At 41.8% G+C, this 19,463-nt stretch overlaps 1 protein-coding gene across 1 annotated transcript in view; it reads right to left on the bottom strand.

Moving 5' to 3' along the window:
* Window positions 1-19,463, bottom strand: part of Acoxl (acyl-CoA oxidase like) — a 275,238-nt gene that overhangs the window by 180,102 nt on the left and 75,673 nt on the right. The gene's annotated exons all lie outside the window — the stretch shown is intronic.

The following is a 19,463-nucleotide window of genomic DNA, read 5'->3' as shown; positions in this document are numbered from 1 at the left end:
AAATTTTTCATCTTATCCATTCTTAGTTTGAATCTGTGTAGGCAGACTTCTGAGTTCTGGGATGACAGGCATCAGTCACAAATGGATGACAGGACATTGATTTTAAAACATGTTGCTATTCTTTCTGTAGCACAGGACAGTGTCTGAAAAGTGTAAGTGGGTATCTTGAAAGAACATGCACTCTATGTCTGTTGAACAGAGTTCTGTTTATTTGGATTGGCTCTTGGTGGCTGTAGCCACTGCTGGTTTTTCTGCATCTTCCATGGCACCATGTACAGTGGGTCTACCAGTTGTCAGAAATGGATGTTGATGTTTTCTGACTGAAGCTGTGGGTTGGCCTCATTTTCATCTCAGTCCTAGCTGCTCACACGCTCTTGCATCTCATACATGTGTACAGTGCTGCTGTGTTTCCCTCAAAGGTTGGCAACTCTTGAGGTGAATATCTCTATCTGTGGTGAGCATCTCATTCTGAGCCAACTTTATGTGAAATTAGCCACTCCTGCTTTCTTTGATTAATCTCTGTGTAAAATGTGTAAAATACAAATAAAATGTCATATTTTAGGTGAGCAAACAGCATAGAGTTTGATGGATTTTGGTCCCTGACATGATCTACTTTTTCACCAAATTATGCCATTGGTTGTAATAATGAGGCTAGGGTTAATATCTGTTTTTTTTTTTTAAAAAAAAACTATATATTTTTTATTTCTAGGGTTTATCTTTATTGTCTTCCTTCATGTTACATTTTAATATATTACTATATCCATGAGCACACTGCTACAGCTACTATTTCTAGAGTTACATTAAGGTTTTATGCATACAGTTTATTCATATTCATACAGTGCCAACATGCCATCCATCTTTTTACCAAGACAAGTGCAGTACAGAAACCTTGCCTCTCTTACCATCCACCATCCTCTCCTGTAAAAACTACATGTACTGCAGTCATAATCTTTGTGCCCCAGCTGTCCCAAGGAACTTACAGAATTCAAGAGGAGGAGAGTGTATCTACCTATATTCTCACTTACACTGTGGTCTCTTCTTTCCTATTCTTCCAAAATTTCTTCTTTAATTTTTTTCCTTTTTGTTTAAGGGAAGTTTTTCATTTTTCCATTCTTGTCTCCTTTTTTATTTAGATTTTATTTTTATTTGTATTTATGTGTGTGTGCATGTGCGTGTGCGTGTGCGTGTGCGTGTGCGTGTGCGTGTGCGTGTGTGTGTGTGTGTGTGTGTGTGTGTGTGTGTGTGTGTGTGTTGGGTGTGCATATTAAAGCAATGCCCTCAGAAGCTAGAAGATGTCAGATCCCTTGCAGCTGGAATTATAAGCAGTTGTCAGACTCTACATGTAGGTGCTGGAAATCAAATTTGTTTCCTCTTAAGAGCTCTTTGCCCCTGACCATCTTTTAACTCTTCTTTCTTTCTTTCCTCATTTCTTTCCTTCTTTCCTTTTCTTTCCTTCTTTCCTTTTATTTCTTTCTTTCTTTCTTCCTTCCTTCCTTCCTTCCTTCCTTCTTTCCTTCCTTCCTTCTTTCCTTCCTTCCTTCCTTCCTTCCTTTCTTTCTTTCTTTCTTTCTTTCTTTCTTTCTTTCTTTCTTTCTTTCTTTCTTTCTTTCTTTCTTTCTTTCCTTCCTTCCTTCCTTCCTTCCTTTGGTCCTTTTTCTTTCTCTCTCTTTTAAATGTTTTCTTTGTTTGTTTTGGTGTTTTTTGAGACAATGTTTCAGTGTATAGCCCAGGCCATCCTTGAACTTGTGGTGAATCCTCCTGAGGCTAGAACTCTGAGGCTAGCTGAGTAGTCAGCTTCCCTGACTACTGGGATTACAGATGTTTACAATCATGTCCAGCAGGAAATTTACTCAGCTATCATTTTAGTCTGTGAGGGAAAAAGACGTTCAGTTTTATTTCATCTAAGAAGGTACTGAAATGTCGTCTTGCTGCACACAGAAGTCTGGTTTAATGGTTCTTTAATGGTTGAGAAATGGCAAGCCACTTCCTGTGACCTTCATCAGCTTCTGATGAGAAATCTGCTGTGATTGTTTCTCTCTGCTGCTTTCAAGAATTAGTCTTTGTTTTCAGTGATCTGTTGTGTGTGTGTTTTTTTTTTTCCACGATGTGGTGCCTGTGAATTCTTCTAGTTCGTCCCTTACTGATCTGCTCAACTTTTTGCCAGGTTTGGGTCATTTGCCTTTATCCCAACCACATTTTCACCTCCGTTCTCTTCCTCCTTTCTGTCTGGAATTGGAGGACACACGTCGCTGCAGTTCCTCCGGCTGCTGAAGCTCCGTCCTCTCTGCTAGTCTGTTCTGTGTTCCCTTGGATGTCAAAGGACAACTTGTGGGAACTCCGTTTGACTCCTTCCACCATGTGGGTCCTGGGGATCAAACCAGGTTTTCAGGCTTGGCAGGAAGTTCCTTTACTCACTGAGCCATCTCAGGGCTGGGGAAATAACTCAGTGGGGAAAGTGCCCGCTATGCAAGCATGGGGACCAGAGTTTGGATCTCCCCCATGTGTCTATAGCCCAAGGGCTGCTGGTTTCTTTTTCTACTCTGAGATTTTCCTGGTTCACACTGTAATGTAATGAGTAATTTTCAACTGGAATACATACATTTTAAGGCTACACTGGAGTCTCTGATCTTAGTAAAATTCTGGATTTCTTTGGCCTGTTGTGGCACAGAAAAGCATCATTACTGGCAAACAGAAGCAGAGAGCCAACATGCTTGTTGGCCTCCACTGATTCTCCAGTCATGCGTGGGTCAGGTTCTTCCTCCCTTAGGGCAAGGGCAAGAGTTCTAGCCTCTCATATGATCACCAGCAACCCAGCATTGGGAAGAAGGTCATCTCTGCTGGGGAGAGTGACAGTTATAAATACAGCAGGCCTCTGATAGCTTCCTAGCAGGAGGTAGGAGGAGCTGCTAGGTACAGGTAGACATCTAGCTCTCCCTCAGTACCCTGATAACACAAGAGACAGACTCAGCCTGGTGACAGACTTCAGAAACTTCATCAGAGACACGGAAGGCAGAGGTTTTACCCTTTGTTAGCATGGGGTAGAGATGATGTTTTGTTTTTTTTGTGTGGTATTAGAATATGCAGAATAATATTAGGTAAAACTTTTCTGTCTTTTTCTTTTTTTTCCAAGACAGGGTTTCTCTGTGTAGCCCTGGCTGTCCTGGAACTCACTCTGTAGACCAGGCTGGCCTCAAACTCAGAAATCTGCCTGCCTCTGCCTCCCAGGTGCTGGAATTAGAGGCGTGTGTCACCACCTCCCAGCTCAACTTTTCTGTCATGATAAGTGTCTCTTGATTTTTCCCTTTCATTGAAAAAAAAAAAAACTTCAAGGTTATGTTTGAATGTGTGTGTGTGTGTGTGTGTGTGTGTGTGTGTATCTGTGAGGTGTGTGTTAATGTGAGAGTGTATATGAATATGTGAGTGTGTGTTTGTGTATGTGTACATGTGCATGTGTTTGTCCACTGGTATTTCTGGGTCATCAGTTTCCCCTGCAACTACTCTGAGACATGTATGATAAAGAGAAAAGCAGGAACTCCCCCATTGTCATCCTCACATCTTGAGGTCCTGGCCATTTGCCTTCTTGTTGTCTGCTTTCACTCTTTTTATATTACATATGTGATGTCCATATTCCACAGCTGTCCTCAGTGGAAGGAGCAGAGAAAGGCGCATTTAGTCTATCTCCCTGAAGGTGTAAGTCGTAGTTCAAGACTCTACCCATGACATGAAGATTAGACTTTTAGAAAGTCTGCTGGAAGGATGGAGACTGGTGGCAGTGGGTCTGTTTGCCTTTCCTGTGACTCAGAAGGACCATGGAGGAAGAGAGTGTGCATGGTGTCACACGGAAGCAGTAAGGCATGCATCCTCCTCTGTGAAAGATGCATCATAGCCTAAAATGCATCACCGATTTAATACAACACATCAGTAATAGAACATATGGGGAAATCTATATGAAACCAGGAATATCTCAGTGTCAGAAAAAGCAAATGTGTTATAATTAAAGGGTGACAAAATCCCCCACATATACTATCATAACCAGTTACGGACACATCAGAAGACTCCTGTATGTGCTTTCTTTTCACCAATGTTATTACCTATGAATTCCCTATATCATTGAATATGTTTAAAGCTATACTTTCAGTAAATTTTCAAGGAAAAAAAATACACACAGACAGACAGACAGACAGACAGACAGCATGCTCTCCTTAAAACTCCTGACACATTTCACCAGCTTGCTTTTGGGTCTCCTTTAAGTTTAAATGTCTCTAAATTTAAGTACCATTTGTTTCTACATATTAGTATCATTTAATAATTATTTACTGAAGTTTTCTACATATTAAAATTAGTATTTTTTAATCTGAACTTTTTCTTCTCTATCTCCCTCCCTCCCACCCCCATCCTCTCTCTTTGAGGCAGGATCTCATTATGAAGCTCTGGCTGTCCTGGAACTCATTACGCAGACCAGGCTAGACTCCAACTCTCAGAGCTTCCCCCACCTCAGCCTCCTGAATGCTGGGATTAAAGCCACATACCACTACACCCCATTTAAAATCTGTACTTTCATATAATCAATTTAATCTAACATTCTTTGCTTTGAGACATTTTTTCTGTCAGGACAACTTACAAGTCTATAAGAATATGGATCAGGTTTTGCCTTTATCTGTGCTATTTTGTAGCTTGCTTTAACTTTTATAGATGAACAGAGGTTAAAAATAATAGGTTTGCCCCAGTGGGATGCGCTTAATCGACCAACTGAGTTATCCCCAGAAAATGCCACTGGCTAATGCAAGAAGGATCTATGAAGGTGAATGGACTCTTGTTTCTGATGCTTAAAATAGTCGTCCTCTGGTTCTGACAAGTCCCTGGTCTTCCTTCCGATTGCCTTAGCACACAAATCCTTGCTTTAACTTCTCTCCCACTTTAATCACTAATTATGAGTCATGAGCCTCCATCAACACAACTTATTCCAAGTATCCCTTTTCATCTTTGATTCTGAAGTTGAAATAATAAGTGAAAGCAACTTTACTGGACTATTGGCAACAGAAAATAAAGCTCTAGGGATTACTTCTCTTTGGGGAATTTCCTTTTTCTTTAACTGGCTCTCTGTTGCAACAACCATTCTTCTCAACAAAACCAAATCCTTTAAAACTTGCTGACTACCCAGTTGCTGGTTCAAGGTGTGGATGTCAGGTGTTGGCTGAATACCTCTGTTATCAAGGTCTAGAACACGGCAATGAAAAGTACCCTCTGCCGGACTTGGCCCAAGTACCCACCACTGGCTTTCTATCCTTGAGCCCAGGTGGATATCTCCAGTGTCTGGCACATCTGAACGTGTTCCAGAACTTCACCATGAGATGGTTGTCCATTTCTTCCCACATTTCACTACCATGCTTTGTCTGCCTATCTCTTGTCTGACTCCAGTTTCTTCTTGGGCCATTGTGGTGATTTGAATATGTTTGGCCCAGGGAGTGACACAAGTAGGAGGTGTGGCTTTTTTGGAGGAACTGTGTCACTGTGAGGGTGGGCTTTGAGATCCTCCTCCTAGTTGCCTCCTGTTTTCCCCTTGGTTTCTTTTGGATCAAGATGTAGAACTCTCAGCTCCTTTTTCAGCACCATGTCTGTCTGGATGCTGCCATGCTTCCTGCCATGATGATAATGGATTGAACCTCTGTAACTGTAAGCCAGCCCCAATTAAATGTTATCCTTTATAAGAGTTGCCTCGGTCATGGTGTCTCTTTTCAACAATAAAACCCTAACTAAGACAGCCATCCCAGAGGACAACACTGCCTTCTGAGTTGTGAAAAGCCCATTTGATTTCTTTATACTGATGATATATCCTTGCACATAATTGAAAATTAAAAGGAAAATAACACAGCTTGTTTTCTTTACAAAAATCATTTCCAAAATTAACAATGTATTATGCCTGTGACAAAATCAATCCATCTGCTTCACATGACTACAGCCAGGAAATAAAATTCTACAAGGTCGTTTGAGTTTATGTGTAAGATCTTAGGGTGCTGGAAATTATGTAAGTCATGGGATGCCAACGAACAAAACACAATGTGACAGCCTGGGTGGATGCATTTCAAAAAGGTTCTGGGAGGCTAATAAAGGCTGGACCACAGAATTCCTGCCAAGAGCTAGGAAGGCCTTGCTCACCTAGGTCATAGTCTGGACCAAGGCAGACATATGCTTCTAGACTTTTCTCAAAAGAAAACATGATTTTCACCTTTGGATGGATTCCACTTTTGCTGGCCTACATGAAATGATACCAATACCAAAGCATTTGCTATTTAATTGATGAAAATGATCCCTACAACAATACATAAGATCTTTGGGAAATATTTTATGACAAACATAAAAAGAAACAACTATTCAATAATATCTAAATTTTGGGAGGGGAAAGTGACAGTCCAATGTTGGAGACATGATATGTTCATGTTTGCCTTTTCTCCACCAGTGTGGGCCAATGTGCTGGAAGCCCTACGCTAGGAAGGTGTGGCCAAATAGGACTCTGACAACTCCTGGTCTGTGACTATAACTTTATACCAGTACAAGTAAGACACTAAAGCCGGCAGTGGTGGTGCATGCCTTTAATCTCAGCACTTGAGAAGCAGAGGCAAGCAGATTTCAGAGTTCAAGTCCAGCCTGATCTACAGAGTGAGTTCCAGGACAGCCAGGGCTACACTGGAGTGTAGAAACACTGCCTCAAAAAAACACAACGCAACACAACACAACAAAACAAAACAAAACAAAACAAAACAAAACAAAGTAAGACACTGGCATCTATTTTGCTCATTTTATGGAAATAGTATAGAAGTACTATTAGACAGTGACAAACAAGAGAACTTAGAACTCTCCTCCTTCAACAAGTCCTCTCTCATAGAGCAGAAGCTTCACTTAGACACAGCAAGTCAAGATCACTTAGCCCTGAGCGACCCTACCCAGATTGCTTCTAGAGTCAAGGTCTCACATTAGGAAAGAGAGCAGTGGAGACCAGGATCTATGATCCCACCCTACCCTTGTTTGTGAAGGAGTGTCACTTCAGAGGAAGAAAATACCCAGCTTTACAACACCCATCTGTTACAACAGTGCCAAGCTAGAACCAAAAGAGAGGCAGGCCATATCAGTAGGAGCTTCTGGCTCAGGAGGGGAATGTCACTCATGAAAGACCATACAGATGAGTACTGTTACAGTAAGAAAATCATGTAAGTACAATTAAGAGTGTCTGATACCTTCACAATCCCTTTAGTGGCAAAAAGTAAGAATGTATTGAAACTAAACAGTATGTCGGCTAAAAGCTTTATAGAAAGAATCATGGAAAGATCTAAGGAGAGTTTCTGGGGCCCGAGCACCCTCATAGATTAGCACTGTCCTGGCCATTCCCCAGGACTTCACTAAGAGAAGCAGACTGGAACTAGGCTAAAACCCTACATCAACTAGCGTGTGATAATGGAACCCAACAGCCAGTATGCTGCCTGCCAATAGATGCAAGCCACCTAAAAGAGCTCAGCACACCTGGTAAACAGCAGTCATCCCGCACAATCCAGGTGACAGTCACAACCTGTCACAAGTCAGGATTGAATCTGCTCACGAGTGACATCACAGGGCACTACCGGGAGACAGCAGAGGCTGCATTAATAAATAAACAACAGGAAACTCAAGAGAGAGGGCAAGCACCGAGAGTCTGCAGATATTACCCAAAACATGCAGCTTTCAAAGAAAACTAATTGTCAGACATTCGAGTGAGCCACTCAAAGTGGGAATGAAGCAAGCCCGACTCTGCCTCTAAGGAAGTGTGAATGTTGTACAAAAGTCTAAATCAATGATTACAACTATATTTTAAAATAACATAATGCATGTTAAAAGTTTTAAGTATTCGATAGCAATATTTAGTATCAATAAAAGCACGGAATTATTTTAAAATTGAGAATCTGAAGTTGAAAACAACGGAAATGAAATTTTTTTCATAAGATTAGCTCAATTATAAAATTGAATTGCTGGAAGAAACCAAAATTTTCAAACATAAATCAATAAATAGGAGACAGCATTAACAAAATAACACAGAAAAAAAAATAATGGTTCAAGGTATGCAAAGGCTCGAAGCAGTGTGAGGCCCATGAGCACATCCCCATGCGTGCAATAGAAGCAACAAGGATGGGAGAGGTGACAGGAAACAAAAGAGGGGGGGGGTGCTTCATGAGCAACAGCTCCTGCTGCCAAGCCTGATCCATGCCACACCACGCCCAGAGCTACACCGTGGAAGAAGACAATTGACGCCTCCCATTTGTCTCCGACCCTAACATGAGCCCCATGTATCATGGGGCTCATACACATGCATATGTATACACACACACACACACACGTACATGTATACACACATGCACATGCAGACACACACATACACACAAACACACACTGAATAAATATAATAAAAATGATCTTAAAAGTTTAAAAAAAACACCTAATGGCTAAACATTTACCAGATCTTTTGAAAAATGATCACCACATTTGAATGAAAGTGGTGAAAGAAAGCCACACCATGTAAGGGAATGCCGATAAATTAACAAGCTGGTCATCACCAGAAGCAATGGAGGCTCAACACAGCACAGGGCAGCTGTTGGGAGGAAGGCACGGATCAAACAACAATGTTATAGCCCACAGAGCCATCTTTCAGAAATTGAGATGAAACAGTGGCTTCCACATATGAACAAAACAGAATGGCCACTCAGAACTAACAGCATAAGAACTACAAACTGGGGCTGGAGAGATGGCTCAGTGGTTAAGAACACCATTGGCTGCTCTTCTAGAGATTCTCAGTTCAATTCCCAGCAACCACATGGTGGCTCACAACCATCTGTAATGGGATCTGATACCCTCTTCTGGAGTGTCTGAAGATAGCTACAGTGTACTCATAAATAATAAAATAAATCTTAAAAAAAAAAAAAAAGAATTAGGAACTGAAGTTCCTTGGGTTGAAATAGACGAGGAACACAGGTCAAAGAGATTTGTCTTCACCGGTACATAGGACAAGGGACAAGATAACAGTCTGCTTCTTTTAAAAATATTTTAAATGGATTTTTGTTGTGTTAAGTGTTTTGTCTGCATGTATTTATGTGCACTCTATGCATGTATGTATGTTCATGCCTGGTGCTTGAAGAAGATAGAAGAAGGTATCAAATCTCCTGAAATTGGAATTATAGACAGTTATGAGCTGTGTGTCAGTGCTAGGAATCCAACCTGGGTCCTCTATAAAGACAAGATGTGTCACTAACTTTTGAGCCATCTCTCCAGCCCTGTGCTTCCTCTTTTAACTGATGGAAAAATCAGTCAAATAGAGTCATATGAAAATAATTGTATAATGGATGCTATAACTTATACAAAAGCAATTTATTTCACAATAACTGTGCCAAAAAATAAACTCAGAAGAAAGCATTTTAGAATAAAGAAATCTACCAGCTTGCAATGCTGACCCACAGAACAAATCAGAAAAAACAGGTATTCTGAATAGGAAGGGTGTCGTGCTCCCACCAAAGGTTCAAGAAACATTGCAGAAGAGGGGGAAAGAGTGTAAGAACCAGAGGATCAGAGAGTTTTCTGTGAGATATTCTTCTAGTAATGCCAGAAGCTACACCCAAGTCTCACCAACATGATCACTTAAATATAAGCTGAACACGGAGAATGACATCAGACATGCTAACATGAAGGGGTGAGGCCTTAACCCAACACAAAGAACTACAGGTAACGACATAATGCTGAGAGGTCAGAAACCAATCAGTTAAATCGATTATCCAATAACTGAATGGTCAGCCCTGAAAACATACATACATACAAGTAACATTGTATAGACTGAGCAGTTTGCACATATGTGTTTAGGAATATAAATGAATATAAGATATATGAATGCAACAACAATTAAAGAAAAAAGAGGCCATAAACTTGAAAAAGAGCAGGGAGGAGTATACGAGAGATTTTGGTAGGAGAAAAGAGAAAGAGAAAATGATGTAATTATAATATAATCTCAAAAAATAAAAGTAATAAAAAGGAAGGGCATTGTAACACCATATAAATGCAGGTTTGTTATTCTTTCACAGAAGTTGTGAAAATTATATAAAGCAATAGTATACTGTGTATTATAATGTGTAACTTCTGTAGATCTGACATATGCAAAATAGTATAACAGAAAAGAGGAATGGTAGGGGAGGAAAATCATAATCAGAATATATTATGTGAAAAAAAATCTATTCAATAAAAGAAAATCTATTCAATCTACCAGTTAAAGAAAAAGTTCTAAAGAAGAGAGGGGCAAAGAATTATATAAAAATTAATTAGCTCCTAAATCCAGACCTACTGTGAGTGCTACACCCGGGCAGGGCCAGCTGTCCCACTGTCCTGAGGCCAGCTCTGCTAGAGGCAGGGGGAGTGGCAAGGGGGAGCTGGCCCCACCCGGGTGTAGCACTCACAGTAGGTCTGGCAGCAGGTGAGCTAGCTCTGAGGTCATGGGAGTAGGAGAGCTGGCCCCGCCCTTCACAGGCTGTGGCCTAGCTGGGGCGGTGCTGCAGAGCTGGCAGGCTGACCAACTCAGCTCCCACCCAGGCCCAGATCCAGGGCTTCGGTTTGGCCCACCGCAACACCTACCGCATCTATGAACTGAGGGAGCACGTGGGAGTCAGACCTACAGATCCAAAGCTGCAGGGTCTCCATGACACAGAGCAACAACAGGTTGTCAGAGAGGTATCCCAGTGAGGATCCTGTATTAATAGTGCAGCAGAAGCCAGAGGCCTTAAACCAGACAGTGTTCATTACAATGAATATTTGCAAGTAAAGACATGTGGACAGAGGGTATACCGTGTGACACTATGACACATTGCAGCTTTCAAAATGAGATTTTTTTGTTTATTTGTTTTGTTTACTTTTGTTTTTATTTTGTAGGAGGAGGACAGATAGATACAAAGGGATGGGGAGATGAGTGAGATTGGGGTGCATGATGTGAAACTCATAAAGAATCAATAAAAAGCTTTTTTTAATTAATAAAAAGATGGACAGAGAGACAGCTCAGTGGGTTAGCACGCTTGCCTCTAAAGCTGATGGCCAGAGTTTTATCTTTGGAACTACATGGTGGAAGGCGAGAACTAACTCCCACAAGTTATCCTCTGACTTCCACATGTGCACCTCAGCATGCACAAGGCAAGATGGTATAGAGACATAACCTGTACCTGCACCTGCAACTGCACCTGCACCTGCACCAGGCTAGGGCTGGCACAGATGCACCTGTGTTAAGGCATGAACTAACTCCCACAAGTTATCCTCTGACCTCCACATGTGCACCTCAGCATGCACAAGTGCACGTACACACAATAAATAAAATGCAATTTTAAATTAGTTAAAGGAATAAGAGCTATACTAGAAAAAAAGAAAGCAAGAAGAAGTAGAAGAATAAAGAATGCACAAGCCAAGCCTGGTATGCGAGTTTGCATCCTTAACCACAACTTAGGGAGGCAGAGGCAGGAGGAGCTCTAAGGATTGCTGGCCATCTGTCTATGCAGTTGGTGAGCTCTAGTTCTGAGAGCAACCTTGCATTAAAGAATAAAGATGGAGAATAACTGGGGAATATGCCTCATGTCAATCTCTGGCTACCAGTTCATATACACACTGGTACAAGTTCTCCCACACACATCTGCCCACACCAACCTCTATACCAACAAACCCAAAAATTCCATGAGCTATAGAAAAAGAAAGCTAAAGGGCAGGTATAAATTCAACCTTATCAATAATAACATTTAACTTGTGTATATTCAGCATCTAAGGAAAAAAAGCAAGACTCATACTGTATTTAAAAGGAAGGTTCAACTACAAGCTTGATAGAAGAGACACTGTTTCTATTCAAAGCAACAAAGTGACAGCAAAAGTAGTAGAAATGTAGCAAGTAGCAGCCCTGGGGGCTGGAGTGGGTCTGTCCTAGTACCAGATGACACAGAGTTAAAGAAATGTTGCTAGAGATGGAAAGCAATACTCATGAAGACCATTCAGGTATTTAGAGCATTGCCTTTATTTTTGTATGACGAAATCTTACCTATAGAAAGGGAAGCCATTGAAAGCCTATTAGAAGGAACAAATATTCAACAAAGTTGCATGATATGATATCTACACATAGAAATCCATGTACCTCTAGGCGCGTTCTACAGACAATTTAGAAATCAGGTTAAGAAAATATTTTTATTTATAATGTCATCATAAAATGACATACAGAATAAAATACATAAAAATAAGTTTAATGGATGAGAAGATGGTAATACACATGTGGATATGCAAACATTCATGCATTTCATATATCTCTAGGAGATGAGTGAGGAATTGTTTGTGAACAGCTGCCCTGAGAGGCCTCTGATGGCAAACCAATACCAGTTTCAGTAAGAGAATAAAAACAAAGCTGGTTAGAACAGCGTTCCTCCCCAAGGGCTCAGCCCTTCTGGGAACCCACTCCTAAAGCAGCAAAGGAGAGGGAGGGGGGAGAGCTGGAGCCTCTGGAAAAAAGAAGACTCTCAGAAAGCCTGCACCCTAATCAACACAGAGAATTTACAGGGTGAGATGGAAGAGGGAGGGGAGAGGGCTAGACATGGTAGCAGAAGGAGGGCAGAGTCCAAAGGAAAAACAAAACACATCAGAGTCTAAAAGCAGAACCATTGCTGGACACATCAGATCTGCAAGTCAACCACAGGAATCTAGGGTCCGCATGCCATACAGGGTCCAGGAAAAGCCTCTTTTTCTAGCATTTCACCCGAGCAGCTGCAAGAAGCCAGTTTCAGTTGACCCCAGCTCAGTAGGTAGTTAGGCTACTCTAGAGCTAAGATTCCTCCATATACAGCCCTCTCTGGGACCAGGGAAAGAAGAGGATTCCTGGAGTGCATATACCTCTAGCTAGAAAGGAAAGCCTTTGGGGCAGAATGGTGCCGTATTTCACAAGGTTGCAGTCTGGTCTGAGCCATAGGCTGGAGCAAGACTTCCTACTTCCCCAGAAGAGGGATGAGTGACAGCTGCTCAAAGGTATTAGGGCACATGCCCATGGGAAGCTTGCCAAAAGCCCTTTTCAGTGCCTGGAGATCGAGAGACCCTGTTAGGGTGCCCACAGTCTACCCCACAAACTACATCCTGTAGTTAGTAAACAGCATACAAATATCAACACAGGAAGCTAAATACCACTAGGGCTCTGCTCTTTTTAAAGGACACCAGTCCAAATGGCCAGGGAAGGAAAGGCAAGATGGTATAGAGACATAACCTGTACCTGCACCTGCACCTGCACCTGCACCTGCACCTGCACCTGCACCTGCACCTGCACCTGCACCTGCACCTGCACCAGGCTAGGGCTGGCACAGATGCACCTGTGTTAAGGCATGAAACTACATAACCACAGTCTGCACCTGCCTCACAAGGAGTAACTACATAGAGGTGCCTCTACCTGGGCACAGGTGAATGATTGCCTACTACCTGCAGCTGGACACACATGTGTGACTACATGGAGACACTCTGCACCGGGGCACACATGCAAGCGATCTCATAGAGAAGGTCTGCCCTGAACACACACAAGTGACCACAGAGATAGGCTCCACCTGTCTTCAGGCCACATACCCCGCGGGGCCTGCCTTCAGCTGAGCAGGTACGTGGGAACACAGAAAGAGTGGTCTCACTTTAATTTCGTACAGTGCTCTGTCCTGCTCTCCCCCAAACAAGAAGGCCTGGACTGGCATCTCCCAGGCTTGGCTTCCCAAGGACTGGGGTCATTTGGGTTGTCTGATCCCAATTCCTCACACATCGCTCCTGTCATTGAGACTTTAGCTGGCACTACCTTGTGTCCTCCCTTCCTTTTTACGCTCCTTCAAGTTACCTCATTTTTTTCTATTTTTTTCTGTTGCTCTCATATTAACTGTTAGTCTCACATGGTTCTGTTTCCATATTAACTTTAATATCTACTAACTTAGCACACTAGCATGCCATCTCTGCTCCTTTAGACCAACAAAACGATTGGAGCCAAGGGGACTATGGTTTTTAATTGACTTTGGCTGTATTTTTAAGGTAGACCTATCTATCCGTTGTGGCTGCTTCTGGTTAGTATTTTACTCTAGGAGTGGTGCTGGAGATTAGAACTTGTGCACCAATAATGTGAAATTAAGGTTTAACCATTGAGATGCACTCCCCTAGTGGGACCCTATTGTGACCTTGCCCCACTTGAACATTTGAAACATTTGACTTAAAAAAGAAATAGATGATTTAAAAAAAAAATCAAGTAATGACATCATCACAGATGTCCAAGAATGAAGAAAAAGGATACAAAATCAACATACTGAAATCAGAATCTTTCCTGTAAAAAAAAAAAATAAAAATAAATAAATAAATAATAAAAAAAAAAAAGGTCAGGCAAGCAGCTCAGTCACAATAAAAGACATTCATAGAAAACATAATCGTGAACGAAAAAGTACAATGCTGGTGGTGCCGAACCCTACCTGCTAAAACACCTGTTTCCAAACTGTACCACGGAGTCACAGTAATAAACCAGCATGGCAGACACGCCTGAGTCAGTGGAATGGATGGGACTAGAATAGCCATGACTATCCTCCAATATGCTCATGCAGTTTTGACAAAGATGCCAAAAATGTGCATCGGAAAAAACCAAAAACCTCAAGCAAGCAGTTCTGAGTCAGTTGGCCATCAGTGTGAAGAATAAAACCACACCCTTCTCTCGACCCATGCACATGAACTCAACACAGGTCAGCAAAAGATCTCAGCAAAAGATCTCAGCAAAAGATCTCAGCAAAAGATCTCAGCAAAAGATCACAAATTCTGAAACTGTCAGAGACTAACATAGATAAAATGCTTCAAGGACTGGAGAGTTTGCTCAGCTGTTGAGAGTCCTGGGTGTTCTTCCAGAGCACTGGAACTCAGTTCCTAGCACCCACATGGTGGATAAAGCTATCTGGGATTCTAGTTCCAAAGGCTCTAGTGCCCTCTTCTGGCCATCCCAGGCATGGTACGCATGTGGGTGCAGATGCACATCTGAAGCCAAAATACTCATATGTGTGAATTTTTTTTAAATAAAAAATGAAATTAATATTTCATTTTAAAATATGATAATAATAAAAGTACTACTACAGCTCAGGAAGCAAGACCAAGTAATATTACACTAATTTTAAAAGCTTCTTAACGAAAATGGAAATAATCATCAGACCTAAGACACAGCTTACACAAAATGGAGAAAAACTGCCAGCTGTACCTCTGACACGAGATTAATATCCAGGCTATATAAGGGACTCAGAAAATTAAATATAGAAAAATCAGCTGACCAAACAAGTGTAGGGATTAGTGAATAAATGACAATTCTCACAAGGTTAAACACAAATGGCGAACCACGAAAATATGCTCAGCATCCTTAGCTGTTAAGAAAAGGCAAGTTAAAAGTACAAAGATTCCATCCCATCTCAGTCAGAATGACTGACACTGAGAAAATGAACAACGAGGGTGGGAGGCCTGGCTGAGAGCACCTGCTGCTCCTGCAGAGATCCCAACACCCAACAGCAGGCAGTGGAGTCATAGCCACCTGTGACTCCAGATCCAGGGGATCCTATGCCCTCTTCTGGCCTCCACAGGTGCTGCATGCACACACACACACATACACACACATACACACACACACACACACACGCAGACAGGCACACACACACACACATTTTTAAGAAGAGGTTGAACAACAATAAGCACTGGCAAGGATTCAGGGAAAGGGGAACACTTGTGCACTGCTGGTCAGAATGTGATGTGGTACGGTCATTATGGAAATAAGTATCATGATTCCTTAAAACAGTACAACTGGGACTGTCAGATGACACCACCCCTGGTATAGAGCAAAAGTGCCCTGGCTCAGCATACCACGGAGGCTTGCTAGTCTGTGTTTATTGCACCACTCAGCAGGTATCCATCAGTAGATGAGTTGGACAAAGAAAGTATGCCCACAGTGTAGTTTTACTCAGCCATGAAGAAGAATGGAAGTGTCGTCACTTTCTAGAAGATGAATACAACTAAAATTATCATATTAATTGGAATATGCCAGATGTAGGCAGGTGTCACATCTGTCCTCTCACATGTGGATTCTAGGGATGGGGGTGTGAAAGCCCAAGGGAGACTGGGACAAACCATGAGGAACTGGGTGAGAGGAAAGGCCTGTGCGTGAGGAGACTGTGGCAAAGTTAAGGCACACTAAAGAAACTGTCTTTATAAAACCTGTCACTATTTACAATGAGCATATATTAAAGAGAGGGAGAGAGAAAAGAAACACGCGTTCTTAAAAACTGATGACTAATTTATTATGAAATATTCAATAGCACTTTAAAGTCGTCAGAAAACCCGGAATTTAATTATAAACTTCATAGATGTGTTAATTTTTTCACTAAAAATTCAGCGAAAAGCAAAAAAACAGAAGCACAAAAAAACCTGTTCAAAATAAAGAGCTCAAGTTAAAATCTGTTTGCAGTAATAACCCCCAAATGAAGCGATTGCTGATTTTTCTTGTCAGGAATGGCACTGGGGATGTGGTTTGTAAATGACATTTAGATGAACAGGGAAGGCTCGTCTTTCTTTCGGGGACAGGTGGAAGCTTAAACTTAGGTCAAGCCTCTAGCGTCCTGGCCCCAGGAAGGAGGGAAGCACGAGGAGGAGGGACCCACGGCCTGGACCTGCTCTCAGGCCCTTATTCCTGTTGTAGCAGTCAGGTTTTTCTTTCTTTCTTTTTTCTTTCTTTTTATGGGGGGGGGTTTTTGGATTTGATTTTTGGAGACAGGGTTTCTCTGTATAGCCCTGACTGTCCTGGAACTTACTCTGTAGACCAGACTGGCCTCGAACTCAGAAATCCACCTGCCTCTGCCTCCCAGAGTGCTGGGATTACAGGCGTGCGCCGCCGCCACCACCACAACCACCACCACCACCACCACCACCACCACCACTACCACCGGCTTTTTTTTTAAAGATTTATTTATTTATTTCATGTATATGAGTACACTGTTGCTGTCTTCAGGCACACCAGAAGAGGGCATCAGATCCCATTACAGATGGTTGTGAGACACCATGTGGTTGCTGGGAATTGAACTCAGGACTTCTGGAAGAGCAGTCAGTGCTCTCAACTGCAGAGCCATCTCTCCAGATCCCAGGTTTTTCATTAAATAATAGTGGAGTGAGGGTGGGGAGAACCCAAGCAAATAAAACAGGACAAACAAACAAGCAAAGGGATCGTGGAAAGGGAATGATTAAAAGCTTTATCCGTCCCAATAGATGCACAAAACACAACAAAGAAACACAGAAATGTGAAAGGCCGAGGCACTGTAACACATGCAGGAGCACACTCCTCTATACTGGGAGCTGAACACAGTCAGATGACTGAGATCCCAGAGAGTTCAATGCTCCACTTCCAATGAGATTGCTGAGCAGATCCAGGTCTCAAATGAGCAGCCAAATAAGTAAGGAAATGGGGACCAGACAAGAACGCTAACACAGAGGGAGGAAAGATCAGCAGTATTAGGGCACACTCACAACCTAAAGGGAAGGAGAGCCTAAAGGAGAACTGACAGAACAAGTCAATTGTTCAAATGAAAACACATCGGGGACGTGTCGTCAATAGATAAGACCAAATGGAGTAACAAACAGCAGACACAAGGCCTTACTCGGGCTTACTTATTCTCCTGTATTTTTGTGTATATTATTGCTTCAATTCTGTGGTTCAAAGCTAACATCCACAAATGATAGGAAACATGTAAAAGCTATCTCGTGTCTATTTTTCAGACTTCATGAAAAGCTCCTAAAGTTCAAAAGGAGCAGAAGAGAGCCAGAAGAACCAAGCCAACCAATATTGAAAGGAAAAAAATGGTCTTGAAAATTTACATTTCCCAATCTAGAAACTTGTCACACTGTTCCAGTGATCAAGTGGAGGTGTGCTGTAATTGATGTAAATCAGCTAAACAGATATGGGATTCCAAAAGTCACTCTTCTTTAAAAAGACATCAATATTTGTGTGTCTGTGTCTGTATATCTGAGTGCAGTGACCTTGAAGGCCAGAAGAGGATACTGGATCCCCTGGAGCTGACTGTAGAGGTGTTCGTGAGCTGTCTGACACCGGGGCTTAGAACTGAACTCATGTCCTCTCTGCAAGAGCAGCAAACAGCCTCGGCCACTGAGTCATCTCTGCAGCCCCACCAAAAGCTACCAAAAGCCAATCTTTACATTTAGGACCTACTGAATATTCAAAAATGGTACCAAAACAAACAAATACTGAAAGACTAAAGCAATAAAGTTCCTGAGACAGATGTGTTTATCCCGTGGTGTGTTTCCCCCACACCGTCTTCTAGCGGGTTCCAGGTCTTACATTAAAGGTTTTTGTACGTTTGGAGTTGTTTTTTGTCCAGAGTAAGGGATACAGATCTACTTTCATCCATCCTCATGTGTAGATTCAGTTTCCCCAGAACCATTTTTTGGTTCCTGGTAAATATCCATATGCAAAAGAATAAAGGCTGGTACTTTTCCCACACCATAAACAAAAGTTAACTTAAAATGGATCATTTGCCTAAACCTAGGTGCTAGAAAGAAAAAGCAGACATAAAAACAGGACAGGAGAAAGCAGACATAAAAGATGCAGGGTCTTGGGAGGATGCAGCAGCTTCTTAAATATGGCACCAAAAGAAAAAGATGGACTTACCGAAATTAGTAATTCTGTGTTTCAGAGCACATAGTTCTGAAACAGGAACAGTGTAAAGGGATTCCACAGTTCGCTAAGAAGAGAATCAGTATCTCAGGGTTCAGACGGAGCCAATCATTTAAGGAGTAACTCAAAATGTAAACATGGTTACTGTACAACTTAGCAATTTAGTTACAAGGAAGAACAAATGCACGTCTTCATGAAAACTTGTACATTTTTGTTGCTAGGAATGTATTGACCAGAGCTATAAAGTAACAGCAACCCAACATCCATCAACTAATGGCTGGATCAATAAGATGCCGTATATCTATGCACAATAATATTATTTGGACATGAAAAGGAAGTTAAGTGCAGTCCATACATGCTATACCATGTCTGGACAGTGTGGCAGGTGAATAACACCAGTACAAAAGACCTCTTAATGTGATTTTGTCAAAACGAGAAGAACAAAACAGGCAAACCTATAAAGACAGAAAGATTGATTCTTGCCTAATGGATTATTAGTCATCAGAAGAATTGACAAAAGTTGCTTGCACAACTTCTTGGAGATACTTGTTGGAGATACCAACAACCACTGTATGTGCTGACTAGGTGAATTTCATGTGTGTGCATCATATCTCAATAAAACTGCTTTTAAAAAGCCAATTGAGGCAGTGAATTTTACTTCATCAAAAGCTTTTGACTTTTCCCGGCAGTCAGAAGAACCCTGCTGCTACCACTAGCACTGGCTGCATCTCAT

Source organism: Apodemus sylvaticus, chromosome 5, assembly GCF_947179515.1.
Source record: "Apodemus sylvaticus chromosome 5, mApoSyl1.1, whole genome shotgun sequence".
In the NCBI taxonomy this organism is placed as follows: domain Eukaryota; kingdom Metazoa; phylum Chordata; class Mammalia; order Rodentia; family Muridae; genus Apodemus; species Apodemus sylvaticus.
The sequence above is the reverse complement of the archived record's forward strand: the minus strand, read 5'-3'. Positions and strand labels throughout refer to the sequence as shown.